The sequence below is a fragment of the Pelophylax lessonae genome (genome assembly GCF_965119305.1).
Source record: "Pelophylax lessonae genome assembly, chromosome: 4".
Taxonomy (NCBI): Eukaryota; Metazoa; Chordata; class Amphibia; order Anura; family Ranidae; genus Pelophylax; species Pelophylax lessonae.
The window spans coordinates 288,195,219-288,214,427 of NC_138771.1; the positions used below are offsets into that span (position 1 = coordinate 288,195,219).

Consider the following 19,209-nt stretch of genomic DNA (forward strand, 5'->3'; position numbering starts at 1 on the left):
CTGGGCTGTGATTGTGCATAGCTGATCAGCAGGTCCCAGGCATGAATCTTCTGCTGGAACTTGCTGACAGGCTCCTGCTGTGTATGATCATAGTGGGTACTGGCCGGCTCGAAATAGGTAGCGATGTACAGGCCGCCCGTATATGCCCAGTAGAGCTGAACGATAGTCGATGCTGCGGGCATGGGCGATAGTCACATCGCCGAAGATACGATAGTAAGGCATAGGCATTAGGCAGGGAGAAGTCGGGACTCGGGATAACTCACAGTGGTTGTAGCAGAACACAGCCCGACATCCGTCCCACACGTTCAGCCTGCAGCTAGCCTAGTTCTCCAGCTGATGGTAATATGATCCTAGAGTGAGGAGCTCAGTTCCTCCCTGTAACCAATCAGCGGCTCCCAGCACACTGACACTGAAGAACTGGAAGCAAGCTTGTATTGTAACAGTTCAGAGTGAAGAGTCGAGTCAGTTCACTGAGTAGTTCAGTACACCGTCAAACGTGTGGGACTGGACGGATGTCATGTCAGGCTGTGTTCTTCTACCTCCTGCCACCACTGTGAGTCCTGACTGTGCCTAATCCACACTGACTGTCACTGTCAATCCCTACAATAACATTAAGCCTGGCCTGCCCTGGCTGTATGGTGCAATCTACAATTACAATCAGAAGAAGGCTGCGCTGCTGCAATACTTCCATGATTTCCTCTCAATATCGCAATATATATCGTTGAAAAAAAATATCGCAATGTACTTTTTTTCCAATATCGTGCAGCCCTAATGCCCGGGATATTGCAGACAGGCAGTCTGCAAGATGTTAAAAGCCACACTTTCTCAGGGTCCTCACACACTAATCTCACCAGAGATCATGGGACAAAGTCAAACAATTGCTTGCCAGGTTTGCTATAGCCTTTGCACAGCTTATACTGCTGTCCCCATCCTGATATGCTCTCATGTTAATTTCTCAGGGTCCTCACACACTAATCCCACCAGAGATCATGGGACAAAGTCAAACCGTTGTTTACCAGGTTTGCTATCACCTTTGCACAGAAGTGGGCAGCGACATAAAAGCTGCCCGTTCGCAGTACATGGCAGACACGCAGTCTACAAGTGGTCAAAACCCACACTTTCTCAGGGTCCTCACACACTAATCTCACCTGAGATCATGGAACAAAGTCAAACAATTGCTTGCCAGGTTTGCTATCGCCTTTGCACGGCTCATACTGCTGTCCCCATCCCGATATGCTCTCATGTTCATTTTTCAGCAGGCAATAATCCACCGCTTGGAGCTCATGCCAGCAAAAGGCACTCAAAAGTATTTTTCTTTTCAAGAATGGGAGCCAAATAGGTTTTGCAGCCATTTATCATAATAATAACAAACAGTCAATCAAAAAGCTAAAAAAAAAAATATTAAATACTGCTACAAAGAGACATATACATTCTACACATATTACCTGGCACTGCAGACATGAAGAATGTCAGCTTTAAGCCATAACTTACCCTTGACATGACATAAAGCAGTTCCCTATCCAGCATTACTCTACTGTATGTCTAATGGCCAAAAATCAAGAATAAACAGCATAAATGGAAAATGTGAAACAAAAGCCACACTGTGCTGCACGGCAGAAGATGTGGGAACAGTAAATACTATTTTACAGTAGAAGCCGGTTATTTGATTTTTTTTAGGAAACAGATAAAAAGCTAAATTACTTTAAACTGGGAATGTGGTAAATTACAAGATGGAACACTAGGTATTAACACCTGTAGAGGCCTGCAAAACTCAACAAGGGATACAAAAGCATAAGGCCAAAAAAACTGGGTCTCCACCAACCAAATATACTGTATGTTGCCCTGGATGCAGATACATGAATAAAAAAAAAAAAATTCTATAATGCTGCAAATCTTTAACACTTATTCAGGCTAGATGTTTTTTCCATATGTGGCGAACTAGACTGTTTTATCTCATACTGATATTAAGGTCCACTTGGGAAAACATGTCATGTGCTTACAGTATATTGCACAGCACAAATGACTGTACAAGATGTACATTCAAAACGACTTTATGCAGCAAAAATGGAAACACATTCTTTGGTAAATTAATAAAAGTCTCAAGATATTAAATGAAGTAATGTTGTAATATGAAAGTATCACTTCCAAATAATTTTGTTTACAGTACAGTTTTTCCTGCTGAATGAAAGGTCAAAATTCAATAAGACTTACTTAGAAACCTTTTTAAATGCTGGCACATGATTATTAACCGATTGCCGACCGCCATATAGCACATTTACTGCTACAGGTGGCCACACTGCGTAGGATCAAGTATATATATATATATATATATATATATATATATATATATATATATATATACATATACATATACATACACACATGTGATCCTGCACTTCCTGGTATCAGGCGGCTCGTTCCAGCTGTGATTCTACACAGCGGATCCCACAGACCACGGTGTCCGCCAGCACCCACTCACCGTTCTGTACACAGGCAGAATGGCGATCTGCCTATGTAAAATAACGCAGATTGCGTTTCTGTCACTACAGAAGGCATGTAAAGCAGGGACACTGATCCATGCCCTCCACTAGTAAAAGCACCCCCCCACTACACTGAAACACAAGTCAGTCGCCCCTGATGTTAACCTCTTCCCAGCCAATGTCTTTAAAACAGTGACCATGCAACATTTTTTAACATTGATCATTGTAATTTTGTCACTGGTCCCCAAAAAAAGTGTCAGTTACGTGTCTGATTTGTCCATCGCAATATCGCAGTCATGCTCTAAGTCGCTGTTTGCCGCCATTACTAGTAAAAATAAATACAAATTTCATAAATATTTTCTATAGTTTATAGACGCTAGAACTTTTGTGCAAACCAATCAATATACTGTACGCTTAGTGCCCATTCACACTACCGCGACTTTTCAGGTGACTGGTCAGCCTGACAAGTCGCGGTCCATGCACTGCTACGGGAACCGTTCTAATAGGAGCGACTCAAGTCGCTCCGACTTAGAAAGTAGTTCCTGTACTACTTCAGGGCGACATCGGAGCGACTTGCATTGACATTCATTATATGAAGCCCGTGCAAGTCGCGCCGAAGTCGCGGTGCCCGCGACTTCACAGGTCGCCCCCGAAGTCGTGCCGCGTTATTGTGAACCGGCACTTATTGGGATTTTGGTTTACCAAAAATATGTAGCAGAATACATATTGTTCTTAATTGATGAAGTAATTACATTTTTTGCATTTATTTTTTTTATTGGATGTGTTTAAGAGCAGAAAGTTAACAAAAAATCCTATTTGCAGAAATTGTCGGTCTTTTTTTGTTTATAGTGCAAAAAATAAAAAAAACGCAGAGGAGATCAAAAACAGTGCCTTGTGAAAGTATTCAGCCCCCTTGAACTTTGCGACCTTTTGCCACATTTCAGGCTTCAAACAAAGATATAAAACTGTAATTTTTTTGTGAAGAATCAACAAGTGGGACACAATCATGAAGTGGAACGAACGAAGTGCAGCAAACTCTCTCCAGAAGTTCAGTGAGGATCTCTGAATGATCCAATGTTGACCTAAATGACTAATGATGATAAATAGAATCCACCTGTGTGTAATCAAGTCTCCGTATAAATGCACCTGCACTGTGATAGTCTCAGAGGTCCGTTTAAAGCGCAGAGAGCATCATGAAGAACAAGGAACACACCAGGCAGGTCCGAGATACTGTTGTGGAGAAGTTTAAAGCCGGATTTGGATACAAAAAGATTTCCCAAGCTGTAAACATCCCAAGGAGCACTGTGCAAGCGATAATATTGAAATGGAAGGGGTATTAGACCACTGCAAATCTATGAAGACCTGGCCGTCCCTCTAAACTTTCAGCTCATACAAGGAGAAGACTGATCAGAGATGCAGCCAAGAGGCCCATGATCTCTCTGGATGAACTGCAGAGATCTACAGCTGAGGTGGGAGACTCTGTCCATAGGACAACAATCAGTCGTATACTGCACAAATCTGGCCTTTATGGAAGAGTGGCAAGAAGAAAGCCATTTCTTAAAGATATCCATAAAAAGTGTTGTTTAAAGTTTGCCACAAGCCACCTGGGAGACACACCAAACATGTGGAAGAAGGTGCTCTGGTCAGATGAAACCAAAATCAAACTTTTTGGCAACAATGCAAGACGTTATGTTTGGCGTAAAAGCAACACAGCTCATCACCCTGAACACACCACCCCCACTGTCAACCATGGTGGTGGTAGCATCATGGTTTGGGCCTGCTTTTCTTCAGCAGGGACAGGGAAGATGGTTAAAATTGATGGGAAGATGGATGGAGCCAAATACAGGACCATTCTGGAAGAAAACCTGATGGAGTCTGCAAAAGACCTGAGACTGGGACAGAGATTTTTTTTCTTCCAACAAGACAATGATCCAAAACATAAAGCAAAATCTACAATGGAATGGTTCACAAATAAACATATCCAGGTGTTAGAATGGCCAAGTCAAAGTCCAGACCTGAATCCAATCGAGAATCTGTGGCAAGAACTGAAAACTGCTGTTCACAAACGCTCTCCATCCAACCTCGCCACTATCCAAAATCAGAGTATCACTGAGGGGACCTACCCTGGCCTTGGGGGCCAACCAAGCGTGAGTTGTCTTAATGCTAAATAGCATATGAGACCCACATCATCTGGTAAGTCACCCACCTTTACCTATACCACGGTGGAGAGGAACCTGTGCCATCCAGATATCATAAGGCGGATTGGATAAATCCACAACAGCAACACTTTTGAGACAATTGCACTTATTTACCTTAGCCTTTTTTATTTATTTTAAGGTCATCTTTTTGCACTTTAACATATGCACATACTAATTGTTTATTTATGGCATATTTGCACGGAATAATATGATGCATATTAATTCAATTATTTAATTTAAACTGGATGTAAATAGCACTAAGCACCTATATAATTTAATCTGAACTTTTTTACACGGAGTATGCTGATACACATTTGTACAAATTGAATTGCTGAATTACTTATGGATACTTAAATGTCATCTTAGCAAGCACTGTAGGTAGCCTTGATTCCCCTTAGAGGCTAATATTGACACATTTCTAAACCTATTCTATAGCAGCTGCTCGTTATTACAATTATCATATAATTAATTTTTCACGGCTCATTTGGTGTGGGGGATATACATTAGGTATATCTTTTTCTGACACATGGATCCATCCTGCCTTGTATCAATGGTTCAGGCTGGTGGTGGTGGTGTAATGGTGTTAGGAACATTTTCTTTGCATACTTTGGGCCCCTTAGTACCGATTTAGTATTGCTTAAAAGCCATGACCTACATGAGTTTTTTGCTGACCACGTCCATCCCTTTTAGACTACTATGTACCCATCACTTTGTTGAATCTATGCCATGAAGAATTAAGGCAGTTCTCAAGGCAAAAGGGGGTATAACCTGGTACTAGAAAGGTGTACATAATAAAAAGGCCAGTAAAAGTATATAATTATATGTTCGGAAGTTCTAAAGTAATTAGCTAGGAAAAAAATCCTGATATTTACAGGTATGTGAGAAGCGTCCGAACTGGCCTCATAGGGAAGCAGTTAAATTACCTGCAGTCTGGTTAATGATCTGTTAGACCTCCAACAGTATTAGAGGTCTATATAGGAAGTGAGCTCTTAGGCTGGCACGTGGTGGAGGAAGCAGAATGTTTTTTGGGAGCACAGCGCATTTTTTGATTTTAGGTTTCAGATTTATCACCTTGGACTGTGAGACTATATTCACACTTTTAATGTTATTTTGATAATTTCTGTAATAGTCTTTGTGTATTTTATTGTTATTGGATCACAGTAAGTGCCGGTTCACACTTGTGCGATGCGGGAACGCTGCAAATATGCAGCGTGATCCCGCATCGCATCCGCGCATCTGGCAGTTCATACTGCCATATGCGATACGCAGGGGGTGTCAATTAAATGTTAGCGACACCCCCAGTTTGATCGCATATCGCAGTGCGATCTGACAGTTCGCACAGAATCGGATCGCACAAGTGTGAACCACTGTGCGATCCGATTCTGATGCGGCTGAAAAAATGCCTCATGTGCGTGTTTGGTGCGGATACAGTGTGAATTTAGCCATACAAAGTGTATGGCTGAACTCGAATCCACACATGAGATCGCATGTAATGAAGGAGCAGTGCGCAAAAATGTGAACCGGCACTAAATGTGTGTGTGTAATACCTTTGTTTTACAATCATCAAATATATATATATATATATATATATATATATAGATATATATATAAACAACGTTGTACTTTTTTTTAGTGCTGGCAGCTTTACACAAGATTTTTCATAATATAGTGGTCGCGCAGACAGTCTTTCTCACTTATTTATATAGAAGAATGGTGTCATAACTGATCACGTGTAGTATCATGGCAACTGCAGATCAAGCAAAGGCAGCTTCCTTTGCTGTAAAGAATAGATGAGTTTAGTCCTGCATTAAGAACATGGGTAGGCAATTCTTAACCACTTGCCGACCGCCGCACGACTATATACTGCAGCAGTCAGCCCCTCACAGGCAGAGTGACGTATCGGTACGTCACTAGCCTGGGAGGGTCTGGGGAGCTCCCGCGCGCCGCCGCCGGCGCGCTCCCGCGAGGTCATGGACCCCCCCGCGCGTGTGACCGGCGGACCCGATGTCCGCTGGTCACTCGGCGATCAGCGGGGGAGAGGGAGAAAGGCAGGCAGCTTGTGTAAACAAGCTGCCTGTCAGTTCTCCCTGTGTAGAAACACTTATCATACGGTTCTACTATGTAGAACCGTTGATCAGTGTAACAACACCTCAAGCCACAGCCAATCACAGTTAGAATCACGCCCCTAGGGACACACACAGCCCCTCCCTCTCAAATAAAGTTAACCCCTTCACTGCCAGTGTATTTTTACAGTAACAGTGCATATATATAGCACTGATTACTGTAGAAATGTCACTGGTAACCCCAAAAGTGTCAAAAATGTCAGTCAAGGGTCCGATCTGTCCGCCGCAATGTCGCAGTCCCACAAAACAAAACGCCAAAAATGACAAAAATCTTTCCCTTTGTTAGTAAACGCGATAACTTTTGCGCAAACCAATCAAAATACGCTTTTTGCGATTTTTTTTTTACCAAACATATGTAGCATAAAACAAATTGGCCGAAAATTTTAAAAAATTTTGATTTTTACTTTTTTTTTGGGGGGAATTTCATATAAAAAAATGTGAAAAATATTGTTATTTTTGCAAAATTGACGCTCTTTTTTTGTTTATAGCGTGTGATCAAAAAATCGCACAGGTGATCAAATACCACCAAAAGAAAGCTCTGTTTGTGGGAAAAAAAGGACGTCAAATTCGTTTAGGTACAGCGTCGCACGACCGCGCAATTGTCCATTAAAGTCACGCAGTGCCGAATCGCAAAATACCCCCTGGTCAGGAAGGGGGTAAAATCTTCCGGGGCTTAAGTGGTTAACCTTTTTTGAAAAAAAAAAAATTACAAAAGGAATAACCACTGGGTGCTGGACCCTTGGCACAAAAAAATTTTTTACTGGGTTTTGTTTTAAAAATTCTAAATATATTGCAGAAATACATATTGTTTGAAATGTTTTATAAAATAAAATAAAAATATTTTGGGAAGCAGTAACACAGACCTATTTCTTGGTAAGCCAAAAGTGCTGTAATCCCAATAGTATGCATCTCTAGTTTTCTTACATACAATATTCAGACTACAACCTTGAGGTCATTGTAATGTTAATGTACAAGCACCTGCTTGTATGATGAGTCCCAAGAAAGCTTTACAAATCAGATACTGTATGCGGAATAATGCCACATATGACAGAATGCCAAGTTCATTCTCAAGTCAAATGTGGGGATGTTAAACTGCTTTGAATACTGATAAAGTAAAGTTGTAAAGCACAATTTGTAGAACTGAAAAATACCAACGGAACAGTCTTTTACTCACCATAGCCATACGAAAGTAGTTTTCTATGGCAACATATGAGTTAGGTCTAGGAAATGGACATTAATTTTTCAGAAATATATGGCCAGGCTATAGACACTTAAGTATTTACATATTTATAACAAGCAGCATGAAAACAATTCTTTCTTGACCTCTGTAGCTGCAGGACCGGTGGAGTTCAAAGAGTGTGGAGACTCTGGACAACAAGGAGACTTTAGCAAACAGTACATGACTGGCTCTTAAAATTTAATGAATCCACCACAGCAGCACTTCGGAAGAGGGAAGCACGCTCTATAGGAAAAAAAACAGCAAAGAAGGTGGTTCTAAGTGCAGTAATAAAATACTTTAATGAAAAGAAAGGGTTAAAAACATTTACAAGATGGAAGTGAAAAACAGGCAAATCAATGAATCCATAACGTCCAGCAGGAAGTAAAGACAGCTGCAGGTGGAATTTCTAGCCGGCCAGTGGTGGGAAACACTGTCTCTGATCCGGGAAGGAGAGCCATGCTGTCAGGGCCAGCATGGAGTGCAGGCAATCGGAGTGACGTCAGAGTGGGCAGGACATGTTTCGAAGCATGCCCAGTCGCTCCTTCTACAAACCAATCTTAGTTTGAAGAAGGAGACACAGTGTTTCCCACCGCTGGTTGGCTGGAATTTCCACCTGCAGCTGTTTTTACTTCCAGGAGGCATCTTGCTGGACGTTATGGATTCACTGATCTGCCTGTTTTTCGCTTCCATCTTGTAAGTGTTTTTAACCATCCCTTGTCATTGAAGTGTTTTATTACTACACTTAGACGCACCTTCTTCTCTGCTTTGTAGAACCTGTGGAGTAATTAATCTTCAAAGTTCACAATACTCAAGTACTAATACTGTTTAAGTTGTCCTCTCAGTATAGCACAGTTCACTCACTTCCCCCTGCGTTTAATGATTATGAAGCTGGAAGGCTGCAAAGTCACTACTGGGAGGGGAGAGCAGTAGGAGCTGAGCTGGTATGAAGAACAACTTTAGTGCTTCTGCTGGAATTGTAAGAAAGATAAAATAATAAAGAAAAATAAAAAAAAATTAGTTAAGCAATACAGCAAGTGAATTTTTTGAAAGGGAGAATAGATCCCTCACCTTACGACACTGGGGCTGGGTTATAAGGGCTTGTTTTAACCACTTTACCGCTGAGTACTGGAATAGTACTGCGGCAAAGTGGCTCGTTCCCGTCTGACGACGTAGACCTACGTCGCCAGACTCCTCCCCTGTAGGCTGCACTCACGCGCCGCCGGAGGCGCGCTCCCGCTGTTTTCATTCACAGCGGGAGTCGGGCCAGGGGAGGAGCAGCGGCGATCGCCGCTGCTCTGCCCCGATCGTCGGGGATCTAGTGTGGAGATCCGCCCGCCTGTGTAAACACAAGCGGGCGGATCTCCTCAGTGACAGGGAGTGACAGATCGGAGTGTTCAGCATAGCTGGACATCCGATCTGTCCCTGTCTCACACAGTCACCTCCCCCCCCCACACGTCAGTAAGCACCAGGCATACATTAACCCCTCCCTCTCCAATAAAGTTAACCCCTTCCCTGCCAGTGTCATTTTTACAGTAACAGTGCATATTTATAGCACTGATTACTGTAGTAATGTCACTGGTACCCCAAAAAGTGTCAAAAATTTCAGTCAAGGGTCCGATCTGTCCACCGCAATGTCGCAGTCCCGCAAAAAAAATCGCAGATCACCGCCATTACTCGTTAAAAAAAAAAACACCAAAAATGACATAAATCTTTCCCTTTGTTAGTAAACGCAATAACTTTTGCGCAAACCAATCAAAATACGCTTATTGCGATTTTTTTTTACCAAACATGGGTAGCAGAAAACAAATTGGCCAAAAATTTAAAAAAAAATTGGTTTTTACATCTTTTTTGGGGGGAATTTCATATAAAAAAATGTGAAAAATATTGTTATTTTTTCAAAATAAACGCTCTTTTTTTGTTTATAGCGCAAAAAGTAAAAATCGCACAGGTGATCAAATACCACCAAAAGAAAGCTCTGTTTGTGGGAAGAAAGGACGTCAATTTCGTTTGGGTACGGCGTCGCACGACCGCACAATTGTCAGTTAAAGTCGCACAGCGCCGAATCACAAAAAGTGGCCCAGACGTAAGACAGCAAAATGCTCTAGTGGTAAAGTGGTTAAAGACAAGTTCACACTGTACTGTTGCAAAGCACCAAAGACACATATGCACACGGTCCTAAGGTCAAAAACATATGGTACTCCTATCTGAGGGGGACCAGGCATCCCCGGTTTCCGGGGATAGTCCCCGGATTGAGGACACTGTCCCCGGATTTAGGGTAATGTAGACAGGGTATTCCATGCTGGCTGAGAAACAGCCTGATGGCGCAGATGCCCCCTGCTGGATGATCTCACTGCCACTTCTGCTGCTGTTCAGTGGAGGAGAGGTAGAGATAAAAATTGACTGTGTGCAGGGCTAGGAATGGGACGTGAGCAAATGGGGGGGGGGGGGTCTGTTTGTACACCGATGAGGGCAGTGGAGGAGCAGGGGTCAGAGCTGATGCAGCTGCATGGAGAGATGGAGAGTTTAGCTGTTGTGGGGGAAGGTCTAAGAGGTGGCTGCAGAGATAATCTGTGAGAGAAGGGTGCAGAGGTGAGCTATGAATGTGGGGGCAGAAAAGTCCTCTGTGTAGAGCAAACCTCTGAACCCTGCACTCTATGCCTAACACCCTACTATGTATTATGTAGTCCTGTGCCCAGCGTTCTGTGTATTATGCAGTCCCGTGCCCAGCTTTCTGTGTATCACGTAGTCCTGTGCCCAGCGCTCTGGGTATTATGCAGTCCTGTGCCCAGCACTCTGTGTATTATGTAGTCCTGTGCCCAGCACTCTGTGTATTATGTAGTCCTGTGCCCAGCACTCTGTGAATTATGTAGTCCTGTGCCCAGCACTCTGTGAATTATGTAGTCCTGTGCCCAGCACTCTGTGTATTATGTAGTCCTGTGCCCAGTGCTCTGTGTATTATGTAGTCCTGTGCCCAGCGCTCTTTGCATTACGCAATCCTGTGTCCAGTGCTCTGTGTATTATGCAGTCCTGTGCCCAGCGCTCTGTGTATGATGCAGTCCTGTGCCCAGCGCTCTGTGTATTATCCAGTCCTATGCCATTTGCCAATAAAAAAATTTAAAAAATGTCCCCGGATTTCAATTTAAAAATCTGGTCACCTTATCCTTCTCCAAGCTGCCTTCAAGTGCAATTTCTAAAATATGAGCTGTCCAATATTTTTTTCTATTTTAAAGCATTGTGAGGCATGAGGATAAGTGCAACAGTTTGTCATAAAACATTGCAGCGTGCACTGGAAGTGGCAAAAGAAATACAGCTGAATTAAAGACGCATACTGTAGGTATGATTGCACCTAAAACGCATTTGCTGCTTGTTACGAATATGTAAATACTTGAACATCCATAGCCTGGGCACAGGTCTAATTTAACCACTTTTTATCAGACCACTGTAGATAAAGAGCCAGAAGGGAGCTTCCTAGATTTGAGAGAGTATATTAAAACCACATCCCTATCCCTCACCTCATGCATGCAGAGTCACTATGGTGACATTGTACTGCTCTGTCTATTAATCAGAGACATTGGCAGTTGCCCTGATGACACTGTTAGCCAGTGCAGCAGCCATTGTCTCTAATTAATAGCCAAAGAAGTACATTGTCACCATAGTGACACTGAACTTCTCTGGTGACAGAATGTAAAATCTACATTCTACTGCTCTGAGGGTGATCACGTTCAATAGCTGTCTATTCTGATATCACTGTATGTCAGTGCAGCCAGACATTGTCTCTGATCACAATCACAGCAGTAGTGCAGCCAGTCCCAGTGTCCCCAGTCACCACCATACCAGTCCCAGTGTCACTATAAGACCTTGTTCACATGTGTGGTGGGTTCTGAAGATCGATCAGTGTTCAGATGGCTCTGAATATTTGACAGGTGGTGAGAAAGTGTTGTATCACCTGATTTAACCCCTTGGACCCCACACAAGTGCTCTATTCACAGTGTTGTGCTGTTGGTTGAAGTTTTAGTTGAAATCCTCTGTCTTCTGACTGTAACCCCCCCCCCCCCTGCCCCCACAATCCTAATACAAGCTGAGGGTCCTGACAAATATACTTGTCCAGAGAACAGTATATGCCCGATCTTTATGCCCACCTCCTCTTAGTAGTGGAGCAGTGCTGTAGCTTTCATGAATGAAATGTGATCTACGAGTGGAAGAGGCAGACCTTTCATTCATCCACCCATTCTCCAATCATAGAGTGCTTTCCATTCATGGAAGCTACAGTACAGCATCTACGAATAGAGGAAGTGGGCACAAAGGGTGGGCATAGTCAGCACTCTTGACAAGTGCATATGACAGGTCCCTCAGCTTGCATTAACTTCTGCACCACAAGAAGACTGCAGCTGCAGGGATGTGGGGGGGGGGGGGGGACAAAATACAAAGGATTTTAACTAAAACCACAGCCAGCAGAACAGGGGACAATTTCCACTGCTCGTAGGTACAGTTTATTGTGCCAATTTTCTTTCTTTTTTATGTTTTGACTAACGTTGGCTCTAACTACTGTCTACTGCTAGTAAAAGAAACCACTCTTTTTGGCTAGAATCCAACACTTGCAGAAAAATCATCAAAGCAAAGCACTTGGGCCTCCTCAACTCCCTAATCTTTATGCCTTCTCACTTTCTCCACTGACCAAAAGCAAATTTTGAATGGGGCTGACCAGATTGGAATGAGATCTGAGATAACATAAGACCAGATTGGAATGAGATCTGGGATAGCATAAACGTTGAACAGGAAATTTGAAGGTTTTTTGCTCCCTTACACTGCACTATTCTGAACAAGTTAAGTGCAAAAAATATGTTTACATCTTGGGAATAATATATCTGGTATGATTTAAAAGGTATAAACTTTCTTTTTAAATATCCATTTCCCCAAAATCTATATCTGAAAACTGCTGACGTTGTATGAATGCAGAATTAACTAAGCTGTCTGTTATTAGTTTCCTTGCCGTAATGCCACGTTACTTAATTCTTGACTCATATGAGAGATAAATCAAACCAGACATAGACAATCTTTGAACTATTATTTGGTAAGAATTAATAGGAATACATTAAATCTATATGTTTTTTTTTTTTTTTTGCAACATCCAGAGGGATAGAAGTGATTGTTATTAGAGAATGAACTTTTTTTTCATCCCAAATTGTACATTCAGAAACTAGCAGACACATGCATTAATATTATATAAACACGAAATTTGAATTGAGAAAATGCATTATTGTGAAGTTCTTATAGGAACAATTAAACCACTTCACAACCAGCATCTGTTTAGACCATACAAATTTACATTTCAGCTATGCACCAATTTGGCAAAAAAACTTGTTGCTACTTTTCTTACCTGGTATATAAAACACATCTAATGCTTAAAACGTAACTAAATTTAAAAACTCACACACACACACATACACTATGATACCAAAAGTATTGGGGTGCCTGCCTTTAATGGCATCCCAGTCTTAGTCCGTAGGGTTCAATATTGAGTTGGCCCACCCAGTGGCATTACTAGGGTTGGCGTCACCGGGTGCAGTAAAACATGGTGTCACCCCCCCCTATATTCAGGCCGGGCAGCAGCCCAGCGTTGGAGTTTTTTGTAGCAGGTTGCGACAGTCAATAAGGCCTAAAGGATAGCAGATTAGGCACTTCCTAGTGGCTCAGTCCCTAGGAGCAGTAAAGGATAATGGCTGACAGGCCATCCTGCCAGATCCAGCAAAAATGCAGCAGTGATCCCTCCGGTTATACGTTCGCTCCCTCTGGGTTAACCAGGCTGACTTTGGTCAGTATTGTAGCCCGTCTGTACCCTGGCAGTGACACAGTCTTTCTCTCTCTGGTGGTGCTGGGCAGCAGCATGGCCCTCTCTCACTTCCCCCAGCACAGTCCTCTCTTTATGGTGTAGCACTCACTCCCTCAGCTTTTTCCCAGGTTCCCAGTCCTTGATCTCTCTCCCCAGCAGAGTGCATGCTGGGGGCTGTGGTCTGCTCCCTGTGGACAACAAATGGGGCTGCCAATCTTCCGGGAGTACATGTCCCATGATGCCCCCCCAATCTCTTCTGATTGGCCCTCCGCAGTGGCCAATGGGAAGGGAAAAAGACCGGGCAGTAAGCTGGGTAGCAATCAGATGAGAACAGCTCTCTCTTCTCCTGCACTGCCGACAGGAGAGAAAAGGGGGGGGGGGGGGGAGTGGGTAAGATAAAATGACAGCCCGCAGCTCGCTACCTGTTCTCTGGTGGACTGAGCGAGGAAAAGAACCTGCTGTCACCGCTTAATCATACCTGGAATAGGTTTGTAAGTATTAATTACTTACGTGATCGTGTCTAGGTATTAGGTGTAAATTACTTTTATATATACAGTATAAAGTAAAGAAAGGGAATTGAGCAGCTAGTGTAAACAACAGTGGGTTGTGCAAATTGTGGTAAATGTGGGACAGCGCTCAATAATGTCAAATTTAAACATTTAAATTAATTAATTAAAGAAATAAATATATAGATGCATAAATCACAAATCACAATGGATAAAAATTAAAAGTAAGGGGGTTTTTTAACCCCTAAAGTGCCCAAAAATGTAAAGTGATTGTGCATATATTACTGTATAAATGACAGTCTTTATAGTTTAAAAGTGCAGGTGCAAAAACGTGCAGCAAAAACAATTATGTGCTTGTTCTTAAAGTGTTTCATGTGGAGCAAAATTGTATTTCTTCATGCAGATGGGGAATCCGTCACCTAGTGCTCAGCCCACTTACCAGACGACCCCTTGGGGTCTAGCGTAGGTAAATGGTATCCTTAGTCCCAATATTTCCTATATCCCCGCTGGAAATATATCCAGGATCTCCTACGGCTGGTTAGAAGGGCTGGCTTTGGATCCCAATATCCGTCCTAATCCGTCACTTATTATTTTGAAGTGATCTTTATTGGTCAATTACTGTGACCTAGAGGATCTCCTTTTTTGTCCAAGTGACAGAGCTGCCTCAGGAACCCCTGTCAATCTCTACATTTGTCAGAGGGGACAGAAGCGGGTCTTTTGTGTTTCGGTCATCAGGGGCTGTGCATGAATGTCGGCACTGGCTGCTTAAGTACATTGTCCTATAGTTCGATCACGGAAGTGTGCAGAAAAGAGCCGGGGCGGTTACCTATGTCAACGTCACTTCCAGTCTGCAGCTTGTAGCCTTGGAACGCGGAAGCACTCCAGCGCTGCATTCATCTCACTGAAATCGATCAGCCTGAATTGTGAGTTGCTACTACTTGCCTTTGTATGTAGCTGTATACTACACCATGGGGTTTTTCTGTGTTTGAGCACCTAGATTGGACCCGCTTGTCCGTGAGGATCCTCTTGAACCCGGCTCATTATCACAGATTGGACCCCATATACCATCTTGGAATTCTTTCCACCCTCTAGCATTGAGTTGTGTTTTTGAGGTGGAAATAAAGGGAGAGTGCTACACCGAGTGGGCACTATAGGTACAGGCACCTGAGTCCACTATCCTCACCTTTATTTATTTTACTGTCACAGGCATTTAACCCAGCACATTTTCTATAGGGGATTTCTCTCTTACCCCTTACCACATTTTATATTTATGGTGTCACTGTTTATTTAATACTGTCACTCAGGTCATACAGATCCTGATTCATATTTTGGATATATACTGCTAGCACTTCACTAATAAATTATTTATCTGCACTTTGTTGTATCAGTTTTTACACCTTTGTCAGCACTTCAAGCACATTTAGGGCTCATACTTATATTTTGTAGCCCAGATTCTGTCTCTGCTATTTTCACATTGCACTTGCACTTCATTTTGCGCTAATTTATTATTTATTGGTTTACACTTGTACATTATCACCTATATGATAATACCTATATCTTATAATAAGATAGTTTTTTAGGATTTTGGTCTCCATACATACCAGTATTGCTTACTCATTTTTTGGCTCCTATTTATTAGGGGTTGGTTGGTGGCAGCTTTTATACCTGTATATTGCTATATCACTCCATAGCACTGGTATACCCCCCAATTGCCTTGGACTTCATGGGCCACCCCAAAACCAGATATCAGGACCAGCAAAATCTCCACTTTCCGTGTTCCCGGCTGCTCAGTGCTCCAGGAGCTCAGGAGTGTGTAATGTATAGAAAAAAAATTAGGAGTACAAAACAAAAGGAGTGCAGGAAACAGGGGTGTGTAACTCGCAGTGTAGGGGTAAGGAAAGGGCAAAATTCCTCCCACATACAAGAGATGGTCAGAGACTACAGACATGATACAGGAGATGGTCAGAGACTACAGACATGATACAGGAGATGGTCAGAGACTACAGACATGATACACGAGATGGTCAGAGACTACAGACATGATACAGATGGTCAGAGACTGCAGACATGATACACGAGATGGTCAGAGACTGTGGAAATAATACAAGAGATGGTCAGAGACTACAGATATGATACAGGAGATTGTCAGAGACTGCAGACATGATACAAGAGACTGTCAGAGACTGCGGACATTATACAGGAGATGGTCAAAGACTGCGGACATGATACAAGAGACTGTGGACATGATACAAGAGACTGCGGACATCATACAAGAGACTTTCAGAAACTGTGGACATTATACAGGAGATGGTCAGAGACTGCGGACATGATACAAGAGACTGTCAGAGACTGTGGACATTATACAGGAGATGGTCAGAGACTGCGGACATGATACAAGAGACAGTCAGAGACTGCGGACATTATACAGGAGACAGTCAGAGACTGCGGACATTATACAGGAGACGGTCAGAGACTGCGGATATGATACAAGAGACTGTCAGAGACTGTGGACATAGTACAGGAGATGGTCAGAGACTGCAGACATTATACATGAGACTGTAAGAGACTGCGGACATAGTACAGATGGTCAGAGACTGCGGACATAGTACAGAAGATGGTCAGAGACTGCGGACATGATACAGGAGATGGTCAGAGACTGCGGACATAGTACAGAGATGGTCAGAGACTGCGGACATGACACAGGAGATGGTCAGAGACTGCGGACATAGTACAGGAGATGGTCAGAGACTGCAGACATGATACAAGAGACTGCGGACATGATACATGAGACTGTCAGAGACTGCGGACATTATACAGGAGATAGTCAGAGACTGCGGACATGATACAAGAGACTGCAGACATGATACATGAGACTGTCAAAGACTGCGGACATTATACAGGAGATGGTCAGAGACTGCGGACATATTACAGCAGATGGTCAGAGACTGCGGACATAGTACAGGATATGGTCAGAGACTGCGGACATGGTACAGGAGATGGTCAGAGACTGCGGACATAGTACTGGAGATGGTCAGAGACTGCGGACATTATACAGGAGATGGTCAGAGACTGCGGACATTATACAGGAGATGGTCAGAGACTGCGGACATTATACAGGAGATGATTAGAGACTGCGGATATGATACAAGAGACTGCAGATATGATACATGAGACTGTCAGAGTCTGCAGACATTATACAGGAGATGGTCAGAGACTGCGGACGTAGTACAGGGGTTGTTGGAGACTGGGAGCATGCTTCTGTAATACACAAAAGACTGTGAGAGAATGGAGACATAGTACATGGCATATTACAGCAGCACTCTCCTAAAACGTAAAATACTGATGAAGTTCAATTTTCTTGAAGATAAAAAGAACATGAACGATCCCTTCCAGTGATAGTGTGCCAGCAGTGCAAGAGTTACCTACAATTTACCTTGTCCTAGCTTCTCCTATGCTGACAGAGAATGCCATTCAGGCAGCGTGGTTGGCCTCCTTCCCTTCCTCCTCTGTGTACAGGAAGTAAACATCACAGCAGGAGGAGGAGGGGCGGCTTCAGTGTACTCCGAGTCCGTACACACAGTGACAAGTAAAGACTGCAGGCAGCTGGGGAGACATCCCGGCTACCATACAAAGTGTTACCCGTGGCGTGTGGTAACCTAGACAACCTGCACATGCCGCGGCATTTTTAGGAAGGTTGGGAGGTTTAGGTTTAAGTGTTGTCACCCCTCTGGTGGGTGTCACCCGGTGCGGACCACACTCACCGCACCCCCATAGTGACACCACTGGGCCCACCCTTTGCAGCTATAACAGCTTCAACTCTTCTGGGAAGGCTGTCCACAAGGTTTAAGAGTGTGTCTATGGGAATGTTTCACCATTCTTCCAGAAGCGCATTTGTGAAGTCAGGCTGATGTTGGACTAGAAGGCCTGGCTCGCATTCTCCACTCTTATTCATCCCAAAGGTGGTTTGCAGTCTCTGCTCTCAATCATCCCAAAGGTGTTCTTCAGGTTGAGGTCAGGACTGTAGGACAGTCAAGTTCCTCCAACCTAAACGCATTCATACTTGTCTTTATGGACCTTGCTTAATGCACTGGTGCACAGTCATGTTACAAAAAGGAAGGGGCCACCCCCAAACTTTTCCCACATAGTTGGTAGCATGAAATCATCCAAAATGTCTTGGTTTGCTGACCCTTTAAGAATTACCTTTACTAGCACTAAGAGGCCAAGCCCAACCCCTGAAAAACAACCCCACAGCATAATCCCCCCTCCAATAAATGATTTGGACCAGTGCACAAAGCAAGGTCCATAAAGACATGGATGAGCGAGTTTGGGGTGGAGGAACTTGACTGAGTCCTGACCTCAACCTGATAGAACACCTTTTGAATGAATTAGAGAGGAGACTGTGAGCCAGGTCTTTTGGTCCATCATCAGAGCCTGACCTCACAAATGCGCTTCTAGAAGAATGGTCAAACATTCCCATAGACACACTTCTAAACTTTGTGGACAGCCTTCCCAGAAGAGTTGAAGCTGTTACAGCTGAAAAGGGTGGGCCAACTCAATATTGAACCCTACAGACTAAGACTGGGATGCCTTGATTCTGGCTCCAACAGACTGACTACAGTATGTGCTCATTACACATTACACAGATTACACCTGTCAACTTAAGAAGGTGCGCCTAACAACAACTCATTATGTTTATAAAAGACATCTGTCCACAGAATCTCTTTCTTCCATTTAAATCTCACCATCATGGGCAAGACTAAAAAGTTGCCAAAGAATGTCAGGGACACAATTGTAGACCTGCACAAGGCTGGAATGAGCTACAAAACCATCAGCAAGAAACTTGGTGAGAAGAA

The 19,209-nt window shown here is 43.2% G+C and overlaps 1 protein-coding gene across 2 annotated transcripts in view; it reads right to left on the reverse strand.

Annotated features, from left to right (window-relative positions):
- Window positions 1-19,209, reverse strand: part of METTL25 (methyltransferase like 25) — a 370,840-nt gene that overhangs the window by 258,567 nt on the left and 93,064 nt on the right. The gene's annotated exons all lie outside the window — the stretch shown is intronic.